A 13,924-nucleotide genomic window follows, 5' to 3' on the forward strand; every position below is an offset into this window, starting at 1 on the left:
ACATATATTATCTCAGTCAACCATAAATATAATGGGAAATTTGAAATTCCCTGGAGTTTCCATCTATTACAATAGTTGGAAATCATATTTGCTTTAAAGAGATTCAAGTTGTTTATTTTTATCAGCTCATCTTTATTGTAGATTGTCTTTCCCATATTTACATTAAACAGTTTAAAATTCAGTATTTATTATTTCTCATATAGTCTGACATACATATAGACTCTGTCTAAAAAATCAGCAAAAATAGTATTCATTTTATTATTTTAAACTCATTATGTTTAAGGGTTCTATGGTGGTCTTTTGAAATTTGATGTATGTTGGTTCATTATAGAATAAGTAAATCTAGGTTGTTAAAATATCTTTTGGACCAAATCATTCTTTGACGTCTCTAATACAATGTTTTAACTTTGTATTCCTATTTCAGTGGTTGAGTTGTAAGATTTCTGTTTATATTTATAATAAACTTGATCCATTTCTCTAAAATAAGTTTTATGTGTGATTCTTACCATGTCCTAGGCTAGTTTTAATGCTAGTTGTATCTTTCATGGTGCAAAAATATCTCTGTATTTCATGTCTTCTACATGGTCTAGCTTTGCTTTCATCCCGTGTAACTTGGACACTTCAATCAAGAAATCAATGACTAGTTCTTTGAGCTCATCTATTTTTTCAGGATTTTTTTATAGATTCTAGTTTATTTTAATGTATCTAGTCTATTTTGAGCTGGTTTTTGTATATGCTATAAAATATGAGACTAGTTATTCATCTGTACATCAATACCCAGTTTCTAGTATCATTTACTAAAATTACCATTTATTCCCCTAGTATTGCTGGCAGGGTCATCTGACTTTATATGTTTTATTTTTAACTCTCCATTCCATTCCATTGGTCTGTCTTCATGCATTGACCACATTGTGTTAATAACACTAGTCTTATGAAATAATTTGATATGAGAATGTAAGGTTTCCAAAATTTTTTTTAAAATACCATAAAAAGGTTGGTAAGATTGTTCCGTGGATACAGTTGTGTATTGACAATCACCATGATATAAGTTTGATTCCCAGAGCCCACATGTTAGGAAAGAATGGATTCCAGAATATTTTCCTCTGTCTCTTCCACATGCATCTTGGAAGCCACACACTTCACACATGCAACAAATCAAGGATTTTAAAAAGTGTGGTGGCTCTAGGTTTGTTCTCTTCTGTTATCAAAGTGACTTTGGAACTTTTGAGGATCATATGTAGTGCAGCTAAATTTTAGTGATTTTTCAATTTTGAAAAAAAATGAGTTTTTGGTAATGACAGCAATGAATTTGTAGGTTTTGGGGGGTGATAGGGATATCTTATTAATAATAAGTTGTGAATAATTGTTCATGGAAATGAATGTTTCTTATTTGTGACATTAATTTCATCTTCAGGATCTTCTGGTTTATAGGGTAAATCATTAATCTCATTGGTTAATGTATTTCTAAGTCATAGAGACACTTCTTATTTGAAGGTTTGTAAGAATCATTCCCTTTCTACAACTGGGTTCTAGGAGCTCGGCTCAGTGTTTAGCTGTGAATCTCTGCTTCTAATTCCATCAGCTACTGGGTGATGACACTATGATTGTATTTAAAGTCATCAATATCATTATAGGTGAAGGGCATTAAAGGTATCTTCTCCACCATTGCTTAGATTCTTAGTTGAGTCATCCTTGTAGTTTCCTGGACATTTCCCTAGTACCTAATTTCTCTTTAAACCTATAATGGCTCACTGTATTAAGGTATTTCTTTTCCTGTTATCCTCTATTCCCTGAACTCAGTCTTCCTGATTCCTATGTTCTCCTCCCCCTCCCCTTCCTTCTACCTCCCTTCCCACTACCCCTGTGTTCCCAATTTGCTCAGGAGACCTTGTTCCTTTCCCTTTCTCCAGAGGATGATGTATGTCTCTCTTAGGGTCTTCCTTGTTTCCTATCTTCTTTGGGGTTATGGATTATAGGCTGCTATCCTTTTCTCTATGTCTAATATCTACTTAAGAGTGAGTCCATACCATGTTTGTCTTTCTGTTTCTGGATTACCTCACTCAGGATGGTTTCTTCTAGTTCCATATATTTGCTGAGAATTTCAAGATTTTTTTTTTCTGCTGAGTAGTACTCCATTGTGTAAATGTACCACATTTTCTTTGTCCATTCTTCTGTTAAGAGGGGCATCTAGGTTGCTTCCAGGTTCTGCCTATTTAAAAAGTGCTGCTATGAACATAGTTGAACATATGCCCTTGTGGTATGAGTGTGCATCTTTTGGGTATATGTCTAAGAATGGAATTATTGGATCTTAATGTAGACTCCAATTGTCAGGGGAAACTGCCATACTGATTTCCAACTTGGCTGTACAAGTTTGCACTCCCACCAGCAATGGAGGAGAGTTCCCCTTTCTCCATACCCTATCTTGCATAAACTGGTGTTTGTGCATTTGATTTTAGCCATTCTGACAGAAGCAAGACTGTATCTCAGAGTTGCTTTGATTTGCATTTCCATAATGGCTAAGAATGTCAAGAAATTTCTTAGGTGCCCTTTGGCCAATTTAGATTCCTCTATTGAAAATTCTGTTTAGTTTTGTACCCCACTTTTTACTTGGGTTACTTGGTGTTTTGGTGACTATCTTAAGTTCTTTGTATATTTTGGAAATAAGCCCTCTGTCAGATAGGAGGAGTAATGAGCAAAGGGATCAAGAACATGCTGGTGAAACCCTCATTAACAGATGACCTGAGCAAGTGGGAAAGTAGGGACCCAAGTCTGACAGCTGGGGAACCAGCATAGGACTGAACCAGGCCCTCTGAAAGTGGGTGTCACTTGGCAGGCCAGGGAGGTCTATGGGGCCTCTGCAGTGCAACCAGTATTTATGCCTAGTGCACAGACTGTCAAGCCCATTCCCTATTGAGGGATACTGTTTCAGCCTAGATACATGGAAGAGGACCTAGGCCCTGTCCCAAATGATAGGACAGACTTTTATGATCCACCATTGGAGGAATCACCCTCCCTGGTGAGTGAATGGGGGGAGAATGGGGGTTTCCTTTGGGGCATGGGAGGATGGGAGTGAGGGGGAACTGAGATTGGTATGTAAAAATAAGATTGTTTTTTAATTTAAATAAATAAAATAGGAGGAATTATGGGATCGTGGACTAGAAAATGCAAAATTAAAAACAAAGAAACAAACAAAAAAAGAATTATTCCCAAAGTCAGGACAGGATGATTAGCAGTACTTAGTTTTAAGTAAACACTTGAGCCTATTTTATAAACATTTATTAAAAATTTCACTTTTACAACAGCATAATATTAAGGTAACTGTGGGCCCTTATATATGCAGTGGTATCTGATAAATTATCAGGTTTTGTGTCTTGAATATATACTAGAATTAAGGGAAATATCATTCATGATCATTTTTTTAATAAAGAATAAAAATTTTATTCAAACAAAGATAACTAAACAAAATACTACACATTGATAAAATCAATAGAGTATTAAATGTAAATTGCATAAGTGACCCTTAGTTATATACATATATATATATTATGTATTTTATATTATATATCATATATTAAATTCCTGCAGGTGGTAGTGACACACACCTTTAGTCCCAGCACTTGGGATACAGAGGCAGGTAGACCTCTGTGAGTTTGTAGCTAGCCTGGTCTACAGAATAAGTCCAGGAAATCTGTCTCAAAAAATCAAAAATAAAATAACAACAATAACAACAAAAACCCAACAACAAAGAAAGTATGTTTTTTTTCTTTTTCAGTGCTTACATTTCCTTGCTATATAATTTCTCCATATTCTAGATTTTCTCAGGTTATTTAATAACAGTTTTTTTTTTGGACTTTGTAGATAGTTTGGTTTCAAACTTGGATAGATTCCCTAATTCATGCATCTCTTTTTTTAATCTTTTGTATATCCATTAGGTTATTTTTTATTCTTTTTTTTCAAAACTTTATAGAATGAATTTTGATTTTATTCCACCTCCTTTACCCAACTCTTCCCAGTTATACCCCTTCCCTTCCTACAAAACAGCATATCCTGCCCAACCCACACCCATGTAGGCCAATTTTTAGTGCATATCAGAGTGCATACTTTTTAGGGAAAGCTGACATTTCCTTTCTTAGCAGTGAACAGCTCCTAAACTCAGTTACAACTCCATGAACAGCCCCACCTCTTCATGCTGAGGTTTAATTTGTGTAGAATTTGTACTATTTTGTGAATACTATCAAACCTCTGTCTATCCATATATTTAGCTGTCCTGCAGTATCCAAAAGACACTCTTTCTTTAATTAATTTACCAATTCAGGTTCTTAGACCCCTTTAACCCTTTCTTTTCAGTGAGCCCCAAGTCTTTGGAGTAGTATACAATATTCCAATAGGATTGCACTTTCTGTAGCCTTTTATATTCTGCACCCTGTCCAGTTGTGGGTCTTTGTGTTGATAAACACCCACTGGAAACAGAAATTTCTCTGTTGAGGACTGACAGGTGTCTAAATTTATGGGTAAGTGATACGTCATTAGAACTCAGTTGTTTGATACTGTGTTTAATACTTTGTATTATTGTGCCCATTTAGCAAAATAATAATAGTAGGTTTAGGGCCTATGACCTCCATTCTTATCAAAATAGTGGTGTTAAGTACGGTTTTCATCTCATGGAGTATGAGTTAATTCATTCAGAAACTGAGTGGTTATTCCCATGATTTTCATCCCACTATTGTGCCAGTGTGTACATTTTTCAAGATCACAGTCTTCATCATAGTTAACAGTTTCCAGGGTTGAATAAGGCTGATGATTGCTTTTCTACTTAGGTAGCCTTCATAGCACCTTCCAGGACTTTGTAAAGTAGACCTTACAGATGAGACTTGCACATCAGTAGCAAGTTTATTTCTCCATGTTTTACATCTAAATTAATGTTGTCTACAGAAATATTGACTTGCATTATTGGAGGGTATCCAATAGAATAACAGTGCATAATGTTTGAGTGTCTTTGGGAAATTACTTGCCAAAGTCTTGAAAACAAGTAAGCCATTCCCGATACTGGGATTTTTATTAATTAGCCTCTGGTGTCTAGTAGGAGCATTGTTGCCCTGTAATAAAATAACTCCTTTTCAACTATTCATATACGTGTAAAAATGCATTTTAGGAAGATTCTTCAATAGTGTGTTCTCATATTATGTTTTGGGAAATCATTAGTAATATTTTTCCCTACTAGTTTTCTTCTTCTCTGGCCCCTTTCTTTCACTCTAATATATGCCTTCTCATTTTACAATTGTCTTTAACCCTTTATTCCAGTGCTTACTAGATCCCTTCTTTTCTAGCCTGCAGAAAGTTTTTTACTTCTGTGGGAATTCCAAATGAAGCAAACATTATTTATCTTTAAAAGTAAGACTGAATTCTTTTTCAGATATTTAAGCTGTCTGTGTGATTGTGGATTCCATTATAGGGAAGATGGTCAGTTAGGGATGTATCATGATTGGTATGTGTGTCTTACATTTGTGTTTTGTATCTTTATTGGAGTGTATTTATCTTTCAGATTTTACTCCCCTTTCTTTACAAACTATTTATAAGATTTCTACTCTAAATCTTCCTATAAAATGATTCCTTGAAATTCAGTGCTGAGTACTAGCAAAACTTGATGAGGTGGTGTGGCTAAGTTGATCCTTATTTGGCCATGTACCAATACATGCTGATCAGCAAGGTGACAAAATGGCATGAAAACCTGGGAATTCTGAGTTCAGTGATTTTTTTCTGGGATACATTGAACTTCTTGGGAAGAAGGAGTCCAAATGTCAGTCCCATTGAAGTCTGTAATCTGGCTGAGGGTGGCAGACAAAACCACAACTTTGAGATAACATACTGCACAATCAGAGTATATAGACTCCTATTTGGTTTTTCAGTAACTACTTAGACCTGAGAAGTCAGAACCTCTCCCTCTTTGGGATCACTGGAACTCAAATCCTGATCTTTCAGGCGACATTTTGCCCAGTGAAGCTAAAGTCAGTCTGAAACTATAGGTGTTGTGCATATGTCAAATTTGTTCATAGCCACCATAGTGTCATTTGGTAAACTAGAACAAATATTAATTTTTTATCAAGGTGAACTATATAAGAAGGAGTATTGCCTTCTTAGAAGGACAGATGTTTCAACATTTAGTTATCATCTTCCTGAATACATTTCAGGAAGGGGCTTATAGAAGTAGGAAGTATTAGAAAGCCAATGGAGGGTAAATTTGTTGAATTTAGTGGATGATTTGTTGTATAGCTTGATCTGGATTTTTCATGAAGAATGCAAAGTGGTTTTTTTTCTTTTTTTTGAGAAATTGGTACAACAGATAATAGAATATAGGAAATACAATAGACTAGAGGCATAGATCCTGGGAACATTTTGAACATGCTTATTTTGAAGTGCACTATGACACTGAATTGAAGATTTGAAGGATACTGCTGGATGCATGAGTTAGAAATTTGTGTGAGAGGCCTGGGAAGCAGAAAAAAATTGTCTTGCCATCAGCACATCACTACTTTATTGACCCATCTGGAAATCAGTGATGTACAATCCAAAATGGTTTTATTTTTATCCAATTATTGCCTTTGAGAAAGAAAAAAAGTAGCCCCCTCAGCTGTCAGCTGAAAGCTGACCTTGCATTAACAGCCAGGGCATAGTGTTCCACTGAAAAATACCATCTCACAGAATACTAATATGACAAGGGCATTCTGTAACAATGATGGAGTGAGACAGAATCGGCCCCCTCTATACTCATGTCTGAGCAGCAATAAATATAACACTGTCCCTGCTAGAAAATGACCAAACACCCCCCTCTCAAGGATAACGAAAGTGCTGTCTTTCTCTTACTTGTCAGAGCTTTAGCTCTCTTCTACCTTTGTTGTCTTCTACTGATAATGAGATGCCTATATACTACATAACCCTTAGTACTGCATGTTGTTGTTGCTAGGACAAAACCACTCTGTTTATGGCATGTGAAGCATTTGTAGGTGGTACATACCACACTCTTGTGCTCTTGGTGTGGTTTGGCCACCAAATCTGCTGGAGAGTGGGGATTGCTGTTATGTGCTTTAATTATAGTCATCTAGTGTTACCCAAGAAAAATCCTTAGTGGGCCAAAATATATGGACTATGGATATTTATACCTAAGCAAGAAGAGGAGCACCACCCCAGTATCTTTCCCTTTCATCTGGGTTCACAGGGTTTCTCTGTGTAGCTTTGGGGCCTGTCCTGTAACTCACTCTGTAGACCAGGCTGGCCTCAAACTCACAGAGATCCACCTGCCTTTGCCTCCCAAGCCCAAGTGCTGGGATTAAAGAGTGTGTCATCATTGCCTGGCCACACCTATTATATCTTAAACATGGGTCTTCATCCATGGGATTTCTAGAATAGACAAACCTTCTTTGGCATCAGGGATGATATGAGAAAAATGTTTATTTTACCATGTGAGGAAATGAAGGATAAACACATAAATACTTGATTCTACATGCTCTGTCTAGTACAGGATTCATTAGCAACAAAAGAGTATTAAAATTGAAATGATATATAATTGACAAGCAAGCCTTTCAAACTTAATAAATATGTTTTAAATTGTTTAATTTTTGAAATTATAAGTTAATTTTAATATTTCCATTTCCTCCCTCTGAGACTTTCCATATACCCCTTCCTGTTTTTCAAATCCATGGCCTCTTTTCTCACTAATTGTTATTGCATGCATATATGGATAAGTATATTCATATATGTTCCTAAATATGTATTTTGAGTCCATGATGGTTATTGGGTACCATATTGAATAGCTCAAATAGAAAAATTTCTATGATCTTAGAATATTTGATTGTACTTACTCTAAAGAAAGAGATATGAGTTGAGTTGAAAAATGGAATAGCAGAGCAGGTTCACTGAAATAGTATGTAATATAACAAAATATGTACTAAATTACCAGAAAACAATATATATTTGATCATATATCTGTACATGACTTAGATGGACCACTATTCATAAACTTACAGGGTACTAGGAATGTGTTAATCTATCTGTGTTTTCATTTGAAATTTGAGAATGATTTCTGATTCACCAAGTTGGTTGGTAGAATTCACTGTTTTTTTGGTGGGGGTGATGTTGGCTGAGGCACTCATAGCCTTTGGAGCATTTGACTAAGTAGTCCATCCAGCTCCTACCATACTTACATGGTTTCTCACTCTGTGATTACCACAGGCATTTTTTTTCTTCTAAAATATCAGAAGAGTACATCATTGACTTACTCTGATAACTGAGGTAAATATAACATTTATAAAAACTCATAAATATGGCGATTCTGATCAGGCTGCTCTCCTTTTTTCCATTTGTAAATCACAGGAATGGTGCTTCCTATTTACAAAGTCCACTCAGGGTAAATGCAATAGCTAGCTACAAATTCTAAAGGTCTTCATTCTTGAAGTGGTTTTATATCAAAAACATTACTATTTTCTTAAGAACATTACACATTTTATACAAAGAGATGTGAAGTGTTTGAATTCAGACTTAAAGCACATGTCAGATTTTTGATAGATCCCTTTGTACATTTTGTATGATTTTCAAAAGCATAATAATGTTAACATATAGAGATATTGACTAAGATAAGGAAAAAGAATAAGAATTAATGTAGGAAATTAAACAAGGAATAGATGTAATAAAAATGGAAAATCAGAAAAACTAAAGAAAATTTATTAAAGGGGTGTAAACATAATGGAGGAAAAATCTATTAGAACAGGAGAAGGATAGATAACATTCTTGCTGGGGTGTGGAATTCAAGATCATGCTATTTCAATGTGATTCTGCATTGAATTTTGGTGCTTACTTGTGATATGAGAATAATAGATATAGTTTATAGGAACTGAGAAAGGCACAAGTAAAGGTTTGGTTGATTTGGCAACTAATATTATGAAGGGACTAACTAGTAAAATAAAAATTTGACAGAGAACAGGAAGGATAAAAGGAACGTTAAATGTTCAAGAATGACACATCTTTAGATAGGTGAGGAAATACCACCATACATATCAAAAGTAAATTATGGCACTAGCAACATACATATAGTTTCTAATTTTTAAATAAGTTTGAGAAAAAGCCACACTATTTATTGAGAGTAGAGTTAAAGATATGAATGAGCAACTTTAATATCATAATGAGGGCATGTAAATCTGCATGATATCCACTTCCTGATAGAAGAAATTAATAGCATAATAGATGGTAGTGCCACATGAATGTAGGTGGACATTAAATTCTTAGTGGTATTTGCTAGCATTTTATAACACCAGTTGATCATATATATGAACACTGTAGCACAACTGCTGCATTTGCTAAATGTTTGCAATTTTCTGCTCTTGTAGGACAATAGAGTAGGGCATAGGGAAGGAGAAGGGGATCCAATGTAGGATAATGGAAATGGAGGCATTGTCAGAAGCAGTATACCAAAAGGAAAAACAGGGTGGGAAAGAAAAATACTGGATAAGGTAGAGTATAAGGCATAGCCATTGTTGAATTCCAGGTGGGAAAATATGATCAGAGACATCTAACTCTTCATCCCATTAGTTTTTAATGATATTTTATAGTTTTAATGAAATTTACAGTTGTAAATGTGGTTTTTACCAAATTTTTAATTTGTAACTAAATAGCATTTTGTTTATGCATTAGTGTGCCTATAAGATATATAGAATGACTACAGAGAGTCACTGAAACATTCTGCAGGAACTGAAATAATGTGTAATTGTCTGCTATTATGTGAAAATGATTACAGAACCAGACTAGATCATTCAAAGATGATCTTGGCCAAATGGACAATAGTCTGGGGAATGTAATTTAGTGAGGATTAGGTGTTGGCTCATGCTATTAGCCTATTGCAGTAGGTCAGTGGGGAGCCTAGCAGCATGGATAAATGAATATGTCTGAAAATCATGAAATGCTGTATTTTCACAGTAACTATCTTCCAAAGATTATAAACTTGTCTTTTATGTTAATCATCATAATCAATTTAATGTAAACTCATAAAAATGAAATATATAGAAAATGAAAACAGCACAGCTTAAAATCACTATTAAATATATTAAAATAACAAATTCTGATTCTAATTTGACAGTATCACATCGAGGAAGCATATTAATTCTCTGCCCTAAAAGACAATTTAATGGAAATTTCTAATGAAAAGTAAAATACTTACATTTCATCTTGACTATGGTAGCTTTATAAATGAAAATTACTTTGTATTTCACTGCACTGGTGTCAAAGGACAATATTAAAGAAATTAAATGAGAGAAAGTCAAAAGAAAGTAATCTGCTCTCTGGAATTAGCATATATTTAAGATATGAAAGCAAAGGCTTCTTTTATTCTCCAGCACATTAGCATAATTTCATATGCTTGTTTTCTTTTCTAAGTAAAGTTACACTCAATGTAGTTTTGCATAATAAGGACTTTTTATGTAGTTATAGTCAACCTCTGTATCGCTGTGCTGATGTTCCTCATTTCAGGTTGAAGCATGCTTTTCCCCAATATCCCAATTTCCATTGATGTGTAACAAATCATTACTTAAAAATATTAACAAAATAGATTTACATTGTATTAGAGACAGTCTGAAATACTGTATTTCTAATGCAATAACACATGCACATATCTTTCTGAGATGTGTATATTTTTTGGCAACAGACTAGTTCTCAAAAGGGAAGAAATAGACAAAATACTTAAAACAAATCTGGTGAATATTTAGTTTGTAGAACAATTACTAAATTATCTTTTAATAGTCTGGATAATATTTTTATTAATGCTTTGAGAATTTCATATATAAATGAGTTTAATTTTCATATTTAGATCACATTCCTCCTATTACTCTGATAACTACCTCAAAGCTTTCTATCTTCTCCCAATTTCATGACCTTAAAAATAAGAAACTGAATTCAGATTTGATGATCATACACTCATGGATGTGGGACCATAGGATAAAATGTCGTCATTCTACTAATGACCACACCCTTGTTAAAATACCCCCCACGCAAACACACAGAGAGAAGCCATAAGTTGTCAATGTCTCCTCAGTTAAAGATTTGGGCTCATGAGCCCAACCTTCTGCTTCCATGGAAGAATGTTGACTAGCATAATCTTGGTCAGGCAATGATAGGTGCTATGAGTTGATGAGTTCAGTGATCCCACCATGTTCTGATGACATTGTTTCTTTCCAGTCCCCCTAATTTGTGGCTTTTACAAACTGTCTGTCTCCTAATCCAAAATTCTAAAACACTACACTATCCTTATTCTATTATAAAAGTCATACAATCTCTGAATTCTATCAGTTAAAGATAAGACATTTTCTCATATGCCAATCTTCTCCTCTCTTCTTAATATCAAATGTTGTACCAATCTGTTTCAATGGTTACCTGTAAGACTTTAAACTCTACATGATAATCTATTTTAAGTGAATCAATATATTTTTATTTTTGTGTATGGGTACATGCATATGAATACAGTACCCCAGGGGGACGAGAAAACAGCTTCAGGTCCTGTGGAGCTGGAGTAACAAGTGGCCTTGTGCTTGTTGCTCTAAACCACCCCAGTTTTCTATAAAAGAAGTATGCATGTTCTCCAACGTGCTGAGTCATTTCTATAGCTACTGTTGAGCATCTTTGACTAGTTACTCTACATGGGAACAATGTGACTCTGTTTCAGTTTCTCTCAAATATTTTACTGAAATGACTGCATTGTCTCAGCTCTCCTCTTAATTTTAATTTAATAAAATTTAAATTTCAAACAATCTCCTGTTGTCTACTTTTGCAATATATACAGGTTGATTTTTAAAACTTAAAACATTGTTAACAATATAAAATTATTCCGGTAGTTCTTCCATGAAAGTGAAATTTCTACTCATTGAGGCAATGCATTATAATATCACCAAATATACCTAGTTCTGTGAAGAAAGAATTTTCAGAGAGCAAAGTGTCTTTCCACAAGTACATTTAATACATGAGTACAATAGTCAGTCAATCATAAGTTTAAACCACACACCAGAGTCTGTGACTTTGGTCTATGTAACGTGCCACTTAATACAACAGAAACAAAATAAAATAGAAGTTGAGCAAATATTTGTAAGCTAAAATTACCATCTAGAGTATCAAGTGTCACAGTGATTTTAGTCTTTAGAGCATAGCAGTCAGTATTTCAAGGCAGAATTAGTCCTCAACTCTTATGCTGCAGGGTCTGTGCCAGACTTTGATGCAGATAGCAGCAGAGATATCCTTCTTAAAACACACAATGGAAGTCTACCATGACACATGACCTTTTTTTTTTACATAAACAGTGAGCAGTTTATTAATATGTTTTGTTTTATTATTTACAAGAACATACTTGACTCTATGTATTCTAGAACTTTTTGAAAATTTAATTAAATTGTAAATACATCTTCCCTGATCATTGCATCCCTTCTCATTTCTCTCCATCCCCACTTTCAAATCAATGGCATCTCTTTCTTTTTTTTCTTTTGGCCTTTTTTCTTTTCTTTTCTTTTCTTTTTTTACATTAGCCATGTGGAGTTTATTGTTGTGAGCACACAGATGCATAAATATATGAATGCAACCTCCTGAGTCCATTTAGGGTTTCTTTTAAGTATGTTGTTAAGGAGAAACACTTGGAATTGGATAACCATTTAGAGGGGATTCATCTCTGAAGAAGACTAAGCCTCCCTTTCAGCAGTTTTTAATTGCATGTAACTTCTTCTTTACCTGCCTGCTTTCTCCCATCCACACTGGCATTGTCCACTGATAATGTCATTGTCTTAGTATTTAACCAGGTATATTTTGTGATTTCATGGGTGTAGATCTCATGTGATATCTAGAAGATATTATCCTATACCAGATTTCCTTATCCTCTGGCTCTTGTCATCTTTCTACCCCTTCTAAGATGTTCCCTTAGCCTTAAGTGTATAGGGATACAGTTATTAATTGTGGCTGGGAATGTCACAGTCTGTTGTTTTCTTCATTTTTATCAATCATGGCTTTTTTTAATAGTCTCCATCTGCTGCTAAAAGATGCTTCTTTTTTGAGGGGTATGGATGTGTATTTGTGTATATTTCCAATGCAATTAGGAATTATACTGACTTAAGGAAAGTAACAGTAATCAGGTCTTTTGAGATCAATAACACTACTAGCCATGAGAAGTTGGCTACATTTGTAGTTTCAGGCATGATTTCCCTCCTGTTGGGGGGGATTTAAGTCAAATTTGATAACTCTTGTATATTTCTAAGAGACAATAGTCACTATTTTATCTTTGTTGTGGTTTATGGATGTCACATGTGGGTGTGACTAGTGAATGCTTTCTTCCATAGGAAGCCTTCATAGAAACTTTAGTATGGAGGAAACTTTATGTCAGATTCACCTCAATTCCTCTGATTCCTATGTCCAATGTGTGTGCTGTCCTCAGTATATAGAAACTTCCCTTAAATTTGTAGGAGACAAAGAAGGATAATAGCAATAGCCTATATTATTATGGAAAACTTGATTATCCTTTATCAACAATTACAAAGGAGATTATTCATCTAGCACATTTTTTCCCTTGGGAGCCAAATTCTTTAATTTCTATGACATAAATTCAGTCATCAATTTATGTGGCATTTGACTCTTAAAAGTGATATTTCATCCTATAGATAATATTGATAAAGATTTGCCCCTGGGAAGCCAAATCCTGTGTGTTTAGCAGAGTTGTCTGTTTTGGGTATAGTCGCCAAGGAAGCAATCAATGACTACCTTGTTTGTGTTAAAACTGTTCCTTGTGTGTGGGCTCTACTAAAACTTGATTCACAATTCATTGAGAATGGGGGATGAAAGTCTGCCACAAAACACTCTGCTGCTTTCGCTGTACCATTTACAGATAATTTTCTTCATTCTCCAAGTTTTAGTA

The sequence above is a fragment of the Cricetulus griseus genome, chromosome 5 (genome assembly GCF_003668045.3).
Source record: "Cricetulus griseus strain 17A/GY chromosome 5, alternate assembly CriGri-PICRH-1.0, whole genome shotgun sequence".
Lineage (NCBI taxonomy): Eukaryota > Metazoa > Chordata > Mammalia > Rodentia > Cricetidae > Cricetulus > Cricetulus griseus.